Source organism: Nannospalax galili, unplaced genomic scaffold, assembly GCF_000622305.1.
Source record: "Nannospalax galili isolate Female #2095 unplaced genomic scaffold, S.galili_v1.0 scaffold2267, whole genome shotgun sequence".
Lineage (NCBI taxonomy): Eukaryota > Metazoa > Chordata > Mammalia > Rodentia > Spalacidae > Nannospalax > Nannospalax galili.
In genome coordinates, this window is record NW_008356240.1 from 14,565 (window position 1) to 25,785 (window position 11,221).

At 39.7% G+C, this 11,221-nt stretch overlaps 1 pseudogene; it reads left to right on the forward strand.

Moving 5' to 3' along the window:
* Positions 1-6,881: 6,881 nt before the first annotated feature.
* The window catches only part of LOC115067809, a 17,708-nt pseudogene continuing 13,368 nt past the window's right edge, over positions 6,882-11,221 (forward strand).

The following is an 11,221-nucleotide window of genomic DNA, read 5'->3' on the forward strand; positions in this document are numbered from 1 at the left end:
ATATATATGTGTGTGTCACAGCCTATTGAGTCAAGTTGTGTTCCCAGATGTCCTTCAGTGTGAGTTCATCCACTGGAGCCTGATCAACCTATCTAGTGTCACAACCTTAAAGAAGACCAACTCTTTCTCACCCAGCAGTGATCAGTTTCCAATAGTTCCTCAGATAAGGTTGGGGCTTCTTACCCATTTTCCAGTTCTATGCTGGGTTTTTGTACAGTTTGAGTTTGCATGGGTTTTGTGCATGTTGTCACCATTGTCATAAGTTCATATGAGCAAATCCCCAGAAGCCTGGAAAACTCTGTTTCTACCACCCCTGGCTCTTACATTCTTTCTGTCTTCTCTTCTACAATATTCCCTGACCCCAGGGTAACTGGGGTTTAATATAAGAGTCCTATCCAGAGACACACATTCTTCAGTCTCTTATTCTCTACATTTTGGCTAGATCTAGCTTTCTGTGTTAATCACCATCTATTGCATGAGGAAGCATCACTGGTGAGGGCTATGAGGTGCATTATTATCCTTTCTGGCCCATATTCTGCTATGTTCTGTGATCCTTTGGTGTAGAGGTTGCACTGTAGATATGTCACTTAAGGCTGGACATATCACAGACACGTATTTTCTGCATTTGACTGGTTGTGGACCTCTGTAATAGTCACCATCTGTTATGAAAAGAATCTTTTTGATGAGTGATGAGAGGCATACTTGTCTGTAAATATAAGGATACATATTTAGCATGCAGTAAGAAATTACATTTGACTAGGGATGTGACAAACAGGTTTTTCTCTATGGTCTGTGACCTCTCCACGTATGTCTATTGGCTAGGTTTACAGTACCACACATGAGTTCCCACATTGCGCAAGCTTTAAGACCAATTAGAAAGCTGTTGATTGCCCCCAAGATAAAAGTGGCACTACTACACCAATAGAGATAATTTGCCACACTGGTCATTGTTGTGGTTATTAGGCCTTAAATCTGGGTTGGACCATTGATTGATTTTCTCCCTTAGCAGCTTGCATAGTATCCTCTGACACCATGAGAGCTAGTCTTTGGGGAGGAGGCTTCCAGGTCCATTCCAGCTCCAATCACTTCAAGTCCTGTATCTGAAGTATATCCTGTCTTCAGCAATAGGGTCTTACCTTGAAGTTCTGGGAGGAAATCAAGGACTGAGGCAATAGCCTGTGTTATTTCAGGAGTCCCTTGAAGTACCTTGACCAATAACTTGAAGAGGTTTCTCTTGCCTGGCATTGTGTTTCTTGTTATATAACCTTTAGCTGTATACATGCATGCATACACACACATACACACACACACACACACACACACACACACATTGTACAAAGTGATACTTTCTTCACGGGGAATTTTTCAGTAGGTGTTTGAACTAATACATTTCCCTCTGGTTTTTCATACCACCTAAACATTATTTATTTCACCTCTCTCTCCCCATATATAACTCTCCCTCCTCCCTTGCTAGTTAAAGTACCCCTATTTCTCCCGTGATAATAACCATCTCCTATTATGGCCCTCCTTTGAGCTCCTTTTTCCCCTCTACTTTCATGGTTCCTTGTATACCACACCCTCCCCCCTTCCTAGATAAATACCCACATTTCCCCCACTTCCTTCTTGATAATTCCTGTCTGATACTATCCCCTTCCCTCAGGCTCCTTCTTCCTCTTTACTCCCATGATTCTTTTGCATTTTCCTGACTCCTGTGATTACATTAGGATACATACTCACGTGTAAGGATTTGGAGCTAAGATCCACAAATGAGAGAACATACATCACTAGCTTTTCTGAGTCTGTTACTTCACTTAGTATAAGTTTCTAGTTCCATCAATTTACCTGCAAATTTCATGACTTTGTTTTTCTTTACTGCTAAGTAGGACTCCATTGTGTAAATGTACCACATTTTTGCTACTCAGTTATCAGCTGAGCGATGGTTAGGTTGTTTCTATTCCTTAGTTTATTGAGAAAGGAGCAGCAACAAACATGACTGCACAAGTATCTCTTCAGTAGGATGAGTCCTTTGGGTATATGGCAAGGAGTGGTATATCTGGATCATATGGTAGATTCATTTTTAGTTTTTTAAGAGTTCTGCACACTGCTTTTCACATGGTTGCACCAGTTTGCAATTTCACCATCATCCGTGTGAGCATTTGGTGTCATTTGTTTTCTTGATCTTAGCCATTCTGTGGTAGCTGAAATCTTAAAGTGGTTTTATTTGCACTTCCCTATTTACTAAGAATGTTGAACACTCTTTAAGGTGTTTCTTAGCCAGCCATTTTTATTTTTTCTTTTGTAAGCTCTCTGTTCAGACCCATAACCCAATTTTAAATTGGGTCATTTGTTTTCTTGATTCTTTGTTTTTTTTAGCTCTTTGTATATGCCAGATATCAATCCTCTGTCAGGTGTGCAACTGATGAAGATTTTCTCCCACTCTGTAGGCTTGTTCTTCACTCAGTTGGTTGTTTCCTTTTCTCTACAGAAGGTTTTTAGTTTAATGAGGTCCCACTTGTCAGTTGTTGACTCTAATTCCTGAGCCACTGATGTCTGATTTAGATAGTCCTTTCCTGCACCTTTGTCTTGTAGGTACTGTCTATGTATTCTTCTAACAGTTCAGAGTTTCAGGTTTCACATTGAGGTCCTTGATCCATTTGAGTTGACTTTTGACCAGGGTAATAGATAAGGGTCTAATTTCATTCTTCTGTATGCAGAGATTCAGTTTTGCCAGCACCATTTGTTGGAGATACTATTTTTCCTCCAGTATGTGGAATTGGCACCTTTGTCAAATATCAGGTGGCCGAAATTGCATATACTCCTGTTTGGGCCTTCTATTTTTTTTCCACTGATCTACATGTCTATTTTTGTGCTAGTACCATCTGTTTTTATGACTATAGCTCTATAATATAGTTTGAGATTTGGTATGGTACTCCACTCTACCATTGCTCTTTGTGCTCAGGATTGCTTTGGTTATCTGAGGTCTTTTGTGTATTCATTTGAATTTTAGGATTTTTTTTTCTAATTCTATGAAGAATATCATGGGGATACTGATTGGAATTGCATTGCATCTATCAATGGCTTTTTGTAGAATGGTCATTTTCACAATATTAATTCTACCAATCCATGAACCTGGGAGGTCTTTCCATCTTCTATGTCTTTCTCAATTTTTTTTTCATTGTAGAGATCTTTAATATCTTTGGCTAGACTTATTCCTAGATATGTTATTGTTTTTGAGGCTTTTGTGAATGGGGGTGTTTTCACCAACTCTTTCTCTGATTGCTTGTTATTGGTATATAGAAAAACTACTAGTTTTTGTAAACTGATTTTGTTTCCTGCCACTTTGCTGAAAGTATTGATCATCGCTAGTTTTATGGTGGATTATTTGGGATATCTTATGTATAATATTACATCATCTGATCCTTTCTTTCCAATTAATTTCCTTCTCCTGTCTCATTGCTCTAGCAAGAGTTTCAAGCACTTTATGAAAAAGGAGTGGGGATATTGCACAGCCTTGTTTGGTCTCTAATTTAATGGGAATGCTTCCAGTTTTTCTCCATTTGGAATGATATTGGCCATGGGATTGTTGTATATAGGTTTAATTATGTTGAGGTATATTCCCTCCAGTTCAATTCCCTCTAGGACTTTTATCATAAATGCATGTTGGATTTTGCCAAAGGTCTTTTCTGCATCTATTGAGATGATCTTGTGATTTTTTATTTAAGTCCATTTGTATGTTTTATTACATTTATTGACTTATATATATTGAACCATCCCTGCATCTCTGGAATAAAGTCAAGTTGATCATGGTGGATGACCTTTTTGATGTGTATCTATATGTGGTTTGCAAGTATTTTGTTGAGAATTTTTGCATCTATGTTCATTAGAGATATAGACCTATAGTTTTCTTTTTTGTTGTTGTGCCTTTACCTGGTTTTGGTATTAGAGTAACACTGACTTCATAGAAAGAGTTTGGGAGTTCTACCTCTGTTTCTTTTTGAATAATTTAAGTAGCATTAGTTGTAGATCTTCTTTGAAGGTCTGGTAAAATTCTACTGTGAATCCATCTGGGCCCGAGCTTTTCTCAGTTGGGAGGTTTTGTATTACTATTTCAGTTTCATTGCTATTATGCATCTGTTTAGGCTGTTGATCTCTTCTTGGTTTACCTTTGGTGGTGTCTATGATTTTAGTAACTCATCCATTTGTTTTAGATTTTCAAAATTTAGTGGAGTATAGATTTTTACAGTATTCCCTTACAAAGTTCTGGATCTTTTTGGTGTTTGTTGTGATGTTTTCCTTTCATCTCTGATTTTGTTGATTTGGATTTGCCCTTTGTTTCTTTTGGTTAACTGGGCTACAGGTCTCTCTATCTTGTTCATCTTTTCTAAGAACCAGCTCTTAGATTCATTGGTTCTTCATGTTGTTGTTGTTTTTGTTTGTTTGTTTCTATTTCATTGATTTCTGCTCTGATTTTTATTATTTCTTCTTGTCTGTTGGGTTTGGGTTTGCTTTGTTCTTGCTTTTCTGAATTCTTGAGTTGTATCATTGTCTTTTATTTGTGTTCTTTCTGTTTTTTAATGTAGGCCCTTAGAGCTATAAATTTTCTTCCCTCTTTGGACTGCTTTTAATGTGCCCCAGAGGCTTTGTTGTGTTGTGTTATCATTTTCATTTAATTCCAGGAATATTTCATTTCTTTCTTGATTTCTCCTTTGATCCATTCATTATTCAGAAGTGTGTCGATTACTCCATGAGTTTGTGTAGTTACTAGAGGCTTTTTTTTCACCTGTTGATTTTAAATTTTATTTTGTTGTGCTCTAATAGAATACGTGAAATTATTTCAATTTTTAAAAAATTTATTGGGGTTTGTTTTGTGCCCTATCATGTGGTCTATGTTAGAGAAATTAAACTTCCATTGGGTGCTGAGAAGAATGCATATTCTTTGGGATTTGGGTGAAATAGTCTATAGATGTCTGTTAGATCCATTTGGTGTATGCTATCACTTAATTCAGAGGTTTCTCTGTTTATTTTTTGTCCGCATGACCTGTCCATGGAGAAAGTGGGGTATTGAAGTCACCTAGTATTACTGAGTTGTGGTTTATTTGTGTCTTGAAGTCCAATAGTACTGTGTTTATGAACTTGGTGCATGGGAGTTTGGTATATATCTGTTCATGACTATTATGTCTTCTTGGTTGATTGTTCTGTTGATCAGAATGTAGTGACCTTCTTTATCTCTTGATTAATTTTAACTTGAAGGCTATTTTGTCAGATACTAGAATAGCAACCCTGCTTGTTTCTTAGTGCCATTTTCTTGGAATTTTTTTTCCATCCTTTCACCCTAAAGTGGTGCCTATCCTTCGAGGCAAGATGAGTTTCTTGTAGACAACAAATAGGTGAATTTTGTTTCTTAATTCATTCAAATAGCTTGTGTCTTTTGAGTAGAGAGTTGAGGCCATGGATATTTAGAATTATTATTGAAAGATGTGGATTGGTTATTGTCATTTTATTTTCTGTTTGTGTTCTCAGTCTTTTTATGTTTCCATAATTTATACTTTTATTTGTTTTCTTTCTGTAAAGTCTTGAGTATGATCATTTCTTTCTCCAGTCCTTTGGGTTGCTTTGAGTATTCTCCACAGGACTGGTTTGGTGGACATGAATTCTTCCAGCCTATTTGTATCATGGAAGATTTTTCTTTCCTCTCTGACTATGATAGACATTTTTGCTGGGTGAAGTATTCTGGGTTGACCTATGGTTATTTAGAACTCAGAATACATTGCTCCAGACTCTTCTTACTTTCATAGTTTGTATTGACAAGTCAGCTGTAATTCTGATGGGTTTTCCTTTATATGTAACTTGTTGGTTTTCTCTTGCAGCTTTCAGTATCTTCTCTTTGTTCTGTACATTTAGCATTTTTATTATGATATTCTGTCAGGAGTTTATGTTCTGGTCCTCTCTATTAGATATTTTGTGTAATTCTTGTCTCTGTATAGGTATGTCTTTCCTTAATTTGGGGATGTTTTCTTCTACAATCCTGTTGAAGATCTGGTCAACACCATTGACTTGGTATTCTTCCCCTTCCTCTATGCCTATTATATGTAGATTTGGTCTTTTCATGGTGTCACATGTTTCCTGCATATTCCATTCCTATGTTTTAATTTTTTCATATTCTTAGTTTGAGTAATCCAATTCTTCAGCTTTGTCGACCAGTCTTGATAATCTGTTTTCCATTTAATTCATTCTGCTTTCAAGGCTTTCTCCTGTTGTTTCAAACTGGCTTGTTGAGTTTTTCAATTCCATCTTCATTTCAGCCTGAGTTTTCTTCAATATTTCTAGCTCTTTTGTGAATTTACTTTTCATATCCTGAATTACGTTTGTCATTTCATTCAGTCATATATTCGTATTTCTTGAACTTCAGTCAGGAGTTCATTCCTATTTTCTTTGAGTTCTTTGAGTTGTGTGTTTGTGTGTTCTTTAAAGTCGTTGAGTTCTTTGGTCATGTTTATGATTTTTCTTTTAAATTCTGTGTTCTAGGGTTCCTCTGGGTAGTTACTATTGTAGTATATTTCTGTATGACTGGTGGGTTTGTTGGAGACATATTTTGGTTTTTCATATTATTTGTGTTTTTGTGTTGTGGTCTGGGCATATGGATTTCTTTTGTTGGCTGCGTGTCTGATATGAAATTCTGGCCTGCCTTTGTTTAGTTGAAGATTGGTTCTGTTTATGCTGTTGCTGTAGCTTGGTTGCTTTCTGATGGTTATGAATAGTTAGTTGGTTTGTGCTTCAGGTTCTCACTTTTGATTTTTTATTGGTGGGACAGAATGGTTTCTAGGTGGCTAGTCAAGAGAGCTCTCCAGCAGAACAAAGAGGCATGGGCCTAATTAGAGACCATGGGGACCCTGTGGCCGGATTCTGACAGCAAGTCCAAAGTTCTCAGGTGAGATGAGCAGGAGGGGGGCATAGGCCCAAGGAGGGGACAATGTGCAGAGGGTCTAACTAGATAAGCAGAATAGATATGAGCCCTGGAGCATCTATAATGTAGTTGGTCTGGGTACAGGGGTTTCAAGACCAATGGGCAGGGATCTGACTTCCTAGGCTGTCGGAGGTCTCAGGCAAGAGAAGCAGGAGGGCATCTAGGGAGGCCCAAGGTGGGCAAAGAGCCTTTTCTTACTGTCATCCTTACTTTGGTGGCCTGGCTATCTGGCCAGATGTTCACCCAACAGACGGAAGATAGGTGTCTTATAATCAGGCCCCATTTCCTTCCCCCTCATTCATCTGTGGAGAGACAGAAAGTGAATGTGTTTCTTCATTTTAGTAGAAGGCTTTTGCAGACTGGAGAATGTGAAAGGAGACCACAGCCTGTGTTGTTGTTCCAGGATGTAATTATAAAAACACTCTATCAAATGTGAATTCAGGAATCGTGAATTCAGGTTCTGTGCCAACACAGCCGAATCTTATTTCTTTATTCGCATAGCTGGAGTAACAATCCCTCCCTTCTCCTGGAGTCCTCTGGATGACTGGCCTTGCATGATAGCTGATGCACAGTTATTGATCTAGGGGAATTTGTCAGGACATGCTTAGGTTGTCTTAGAGTGCCTCCTAGTGTAGAATGTCTGAACAGCAACACCTGTATACCCTATTTGCTGTGGAGAAATTCCTAGACAGTGTAGGCCTGCCCTGGGGTGGGGGTAGGGGGTGCACATACTTGTTTAGGTGGACGTACTTTAAAGTTGTGAAAATGTTACCATCTTATATGATTAATAGGCAGGGTTTTTTATGTCTACAGTAAATGAGTAAATTGCTTAGGTAATTCATATGGCTTTGAGAATGCCACCTTCATATATGGGAACGTGTTTGCAATGGATGAGCAGTTCCCCAAGTGTGCCAATTTATAACGTTCAGTTAGACATGACCTGTGGCATTTGTAGGACAATTCATTAAGATTCTCAGGGTATTTATGGGGTCAGTTATTTTTTTCTTTCAGGAAAGGTGGTAAGCATTTTTGATCCCTGTCCTTTGAGCTTGAGGTACTGTTTGCTCCTTGGCAGCCTTGTTGGGAGGGGAGAACCCAGGTGAGAGGACCTGTGTCTGTGCATCTCCCAGTCCTGGGTTACACTCACTGGGCTATGCAGTCTCATGTTTCCATATGGTGGATACAGTGTTGGAGGGTCAAAAAATTGACTCAATAGCTATGAGTAGGTCTTAAAGACCGAACCACTGAAAGGCCAGGGATGGGGGAACACTTAGTTAATTTAACATTTAGCTAATGCCTTCTGCTCAAGGTCACATGTGTAATGAGGTCATGCCTGGTCATGCTATGCATTTTTTAAAATTTATTATTTTTATTTTATGTGTATGAGTGTTATGCCTGCATGTAGGTAAGTGCACCCATGTTGTGCAATGTCCATGGAGAACAAAAGAGGCTGTCGGTTCCCCTGGTGGACTTATGGACAATTGTTAGCTGCCATGTGGGTGCTGGGATTCAAACCTGGGTCTTCTGCAAGAACAGTCAGTGTTCTTAACCACTGAGCTATCTCTCCAGCCCCACTCTATGCATTTTAAAAAAAAATTTATTTCATTTTATGTGTTTGAGTGTATTGCCTGCATGTGTGTAAGTATACCCAAGTCATGCAATGCCTGTAGATGTCAGCAGAGGGCACCAGATCACCTGGAACTGGAGTTATAGACAGTTGTTAGCTGCCATGTGGGTACTGGGATTTAAACCTGGGTCCTCTGCAAGAGCAGCCAGTGCTCTTACCTGCTGATCCATCTCTCCAGCCCCCTGACCACTCTATGTAAAATTTGGTTGCAAGTCCCTCCCCTTCCCAACTGGTACTTCTGATCTCCCTATTCCAACTCTGTCCCTTCTTTCTCTTCATCTTTCACTGTGTCATCTAGCACATTCACTGTTCATGGTGTGTCTGTTCTTCTATAGAAACTCCTCAGTGGGTGTCTTTGTGAACAGACTAATGTATGAATTCCTCAGGATTCACAGCAATATAAAGCTGCTGCTCAAATTACTGCAGAAGAAAGAAAGCTTTGGAAACACTCACTGTGGGAAACACCTGCTGGCAAGGAGATTTTTTTTTTTTTCGTTTCACGGATTTAAAAAGTGATGTGGAAGGTACACAGGTCTTAAAGGCACAGGTCATTATTTGGCCAGACCTTTTCTGACTCTGTTTATGTCAGATTTCGCTAGCCATGGGTGGGATGGTCAGGGCAGGGTCCCCTGAAGCCATCTTGTGACACCCACCTGGATGCATGTTGCTGCCTATCATTTGTGACCCCCAGCACCAACCTGTCCTTGGTGGCCTTAAACTTTATTGATTTCCCACCTCCCTGGCTGCCTGCTATGATTTGGAGATGGTTTGAATGTGGCCCCCAAAGCTCCTTGTGAGGGAGACTTGGTCCTCAATGAGGCACTGATAGGAGGTTGTGGTACCTTTAAGAGGTAGCACCTGATAGAGGTGGTTGATGTCTTTGGAAAGGGTTAATGTAATGCTCATAGTACTGGGTTGGTTCTTCTGAGAACAAGTTGTTATAAAAGAGTAACCCTAGGCCCTGAATCTTTCTGGCTTCCTCTGGCTTCCTGCTTCCATGCGATAGCTTCTGTGCATACTTCTGCCATCATGATGCCTTAACATCTGTCTTAACACCTCTAGCTGTCTAATTGCTAGGGCTGCCCAATCTTGGAATTTCAGCCTTCAAAAACTGTGGGAAACACTTCTTTTATTTGTTTTTCAGCATTAGATATTTTGTTGCAACACACACACAAAAGAGACAAACATATCACCCCTTTCTAGTCTCTCCCCACCTCCTGATCCCAACACTAAACATCTATTTAATAACCTCCCTTTGTTCAACTCATGCCCATGCCACCTTCACCTGGCCTAACATCTCCTTGCCTCTCACCTCCCTCTTGCTTCCAGGTAGGTTAGTGCAGGTTGGGAGCTGCTACCTTTCTGTGGGCTGCTTCTCCTCTCAGGAGAAAGGCAAACATCCATGTTGGCAGAAGCCTGTGGAGTAGCAGGGGCCGAGGAGACAGCCTCACATCTGGTAGTTATTGTGAACCATTTTCATGGTTTCCCATCATTTCTGGAACTGAGGTCTTAAATACAGAGTGAGGTGACTTTGGGACCATGACTGCTGAGCTTCTTTTCCTTATGAAGAATGCCCAAGGGGGTTGGATTAGTTTCCATCAATACCATTTCCAACGTGTGTGTGTCTGTGTGTATGTGTGTGTGTGTGTCTGTGTGTTCAGGTGTGTTCAGGTGCACATGAATTTGTGGGTGTGGGTGTGTGTGTACATGTATGAGGAGGCCAAAAGATAACCTCTGCTGTCATTCCTTAGGCACCATCTCATTTATTTTTATTTTATGTGTATGAGTGTACTGCCTGCATGTATGCATGTGCATCCATGTTGTGCAATGCCTGAGGAGGTTGGAAGAGGGTGTCAGAGCTCCTGGAACTGGAGTTAGCTGCCAGGTAGGTGCTGGGAACTGAACTCCTGTCCTCTGGAAGAGTGGCCAGCATTCTCAATTGCTGAGCCATCTCTCCAACCCCAGCACTTTGCACTTTTTTGAAAAACAATTTATTGAGAATTTCATACAGGGAAATAAGCATATAAGGTGTTTTGATCAAGTCCATGCCCACTCTCTCCACTCCACCTCCTCCCATATATCCCCATCACTTTTTTCTGATAACTTTATGTACTCTTTCTTCTTCTTTTTTTTAAAGGAGCTTTTTGCTACTCTAACATTCCACCCTCCGAATAGGTAGCCCTAAAATCTTTTAAGGATTAGATAAGAGCTCCCAAATACTTTCGACATTTTTGGCCTTTGGAACAGAGTGTTGCTAAGACATTTAGCCAAGAAGCTGGGCACCTTTTTTAAATGTTTTTAAAAAAAATTTTTTTAAATAAATAACTTATTGAGAATTTCATACATGCATATAAGGTATTTTGATCAAATCCAGAGGTTACCAGCTTGAGGATAGGGAATCAGGATGTAGATCAGTCTGGTTTCTTCCATGCTGAACAGGGACCCACGGTGAGGCAATTGGAGTACCCCTTCATGGGGATCTATCTAAAAGACTCCCAAGTTGCATAACTCTTATCTGTAGGGGGAAAAGAAAGTCCTTGACTGGTGAATAGGAGATGTGAAGGAGAAGTAAATGTAAGAGTAATTAGCATTACAAGTTCTAGACAGGGAACTAGAAAAAAGTCAGAACA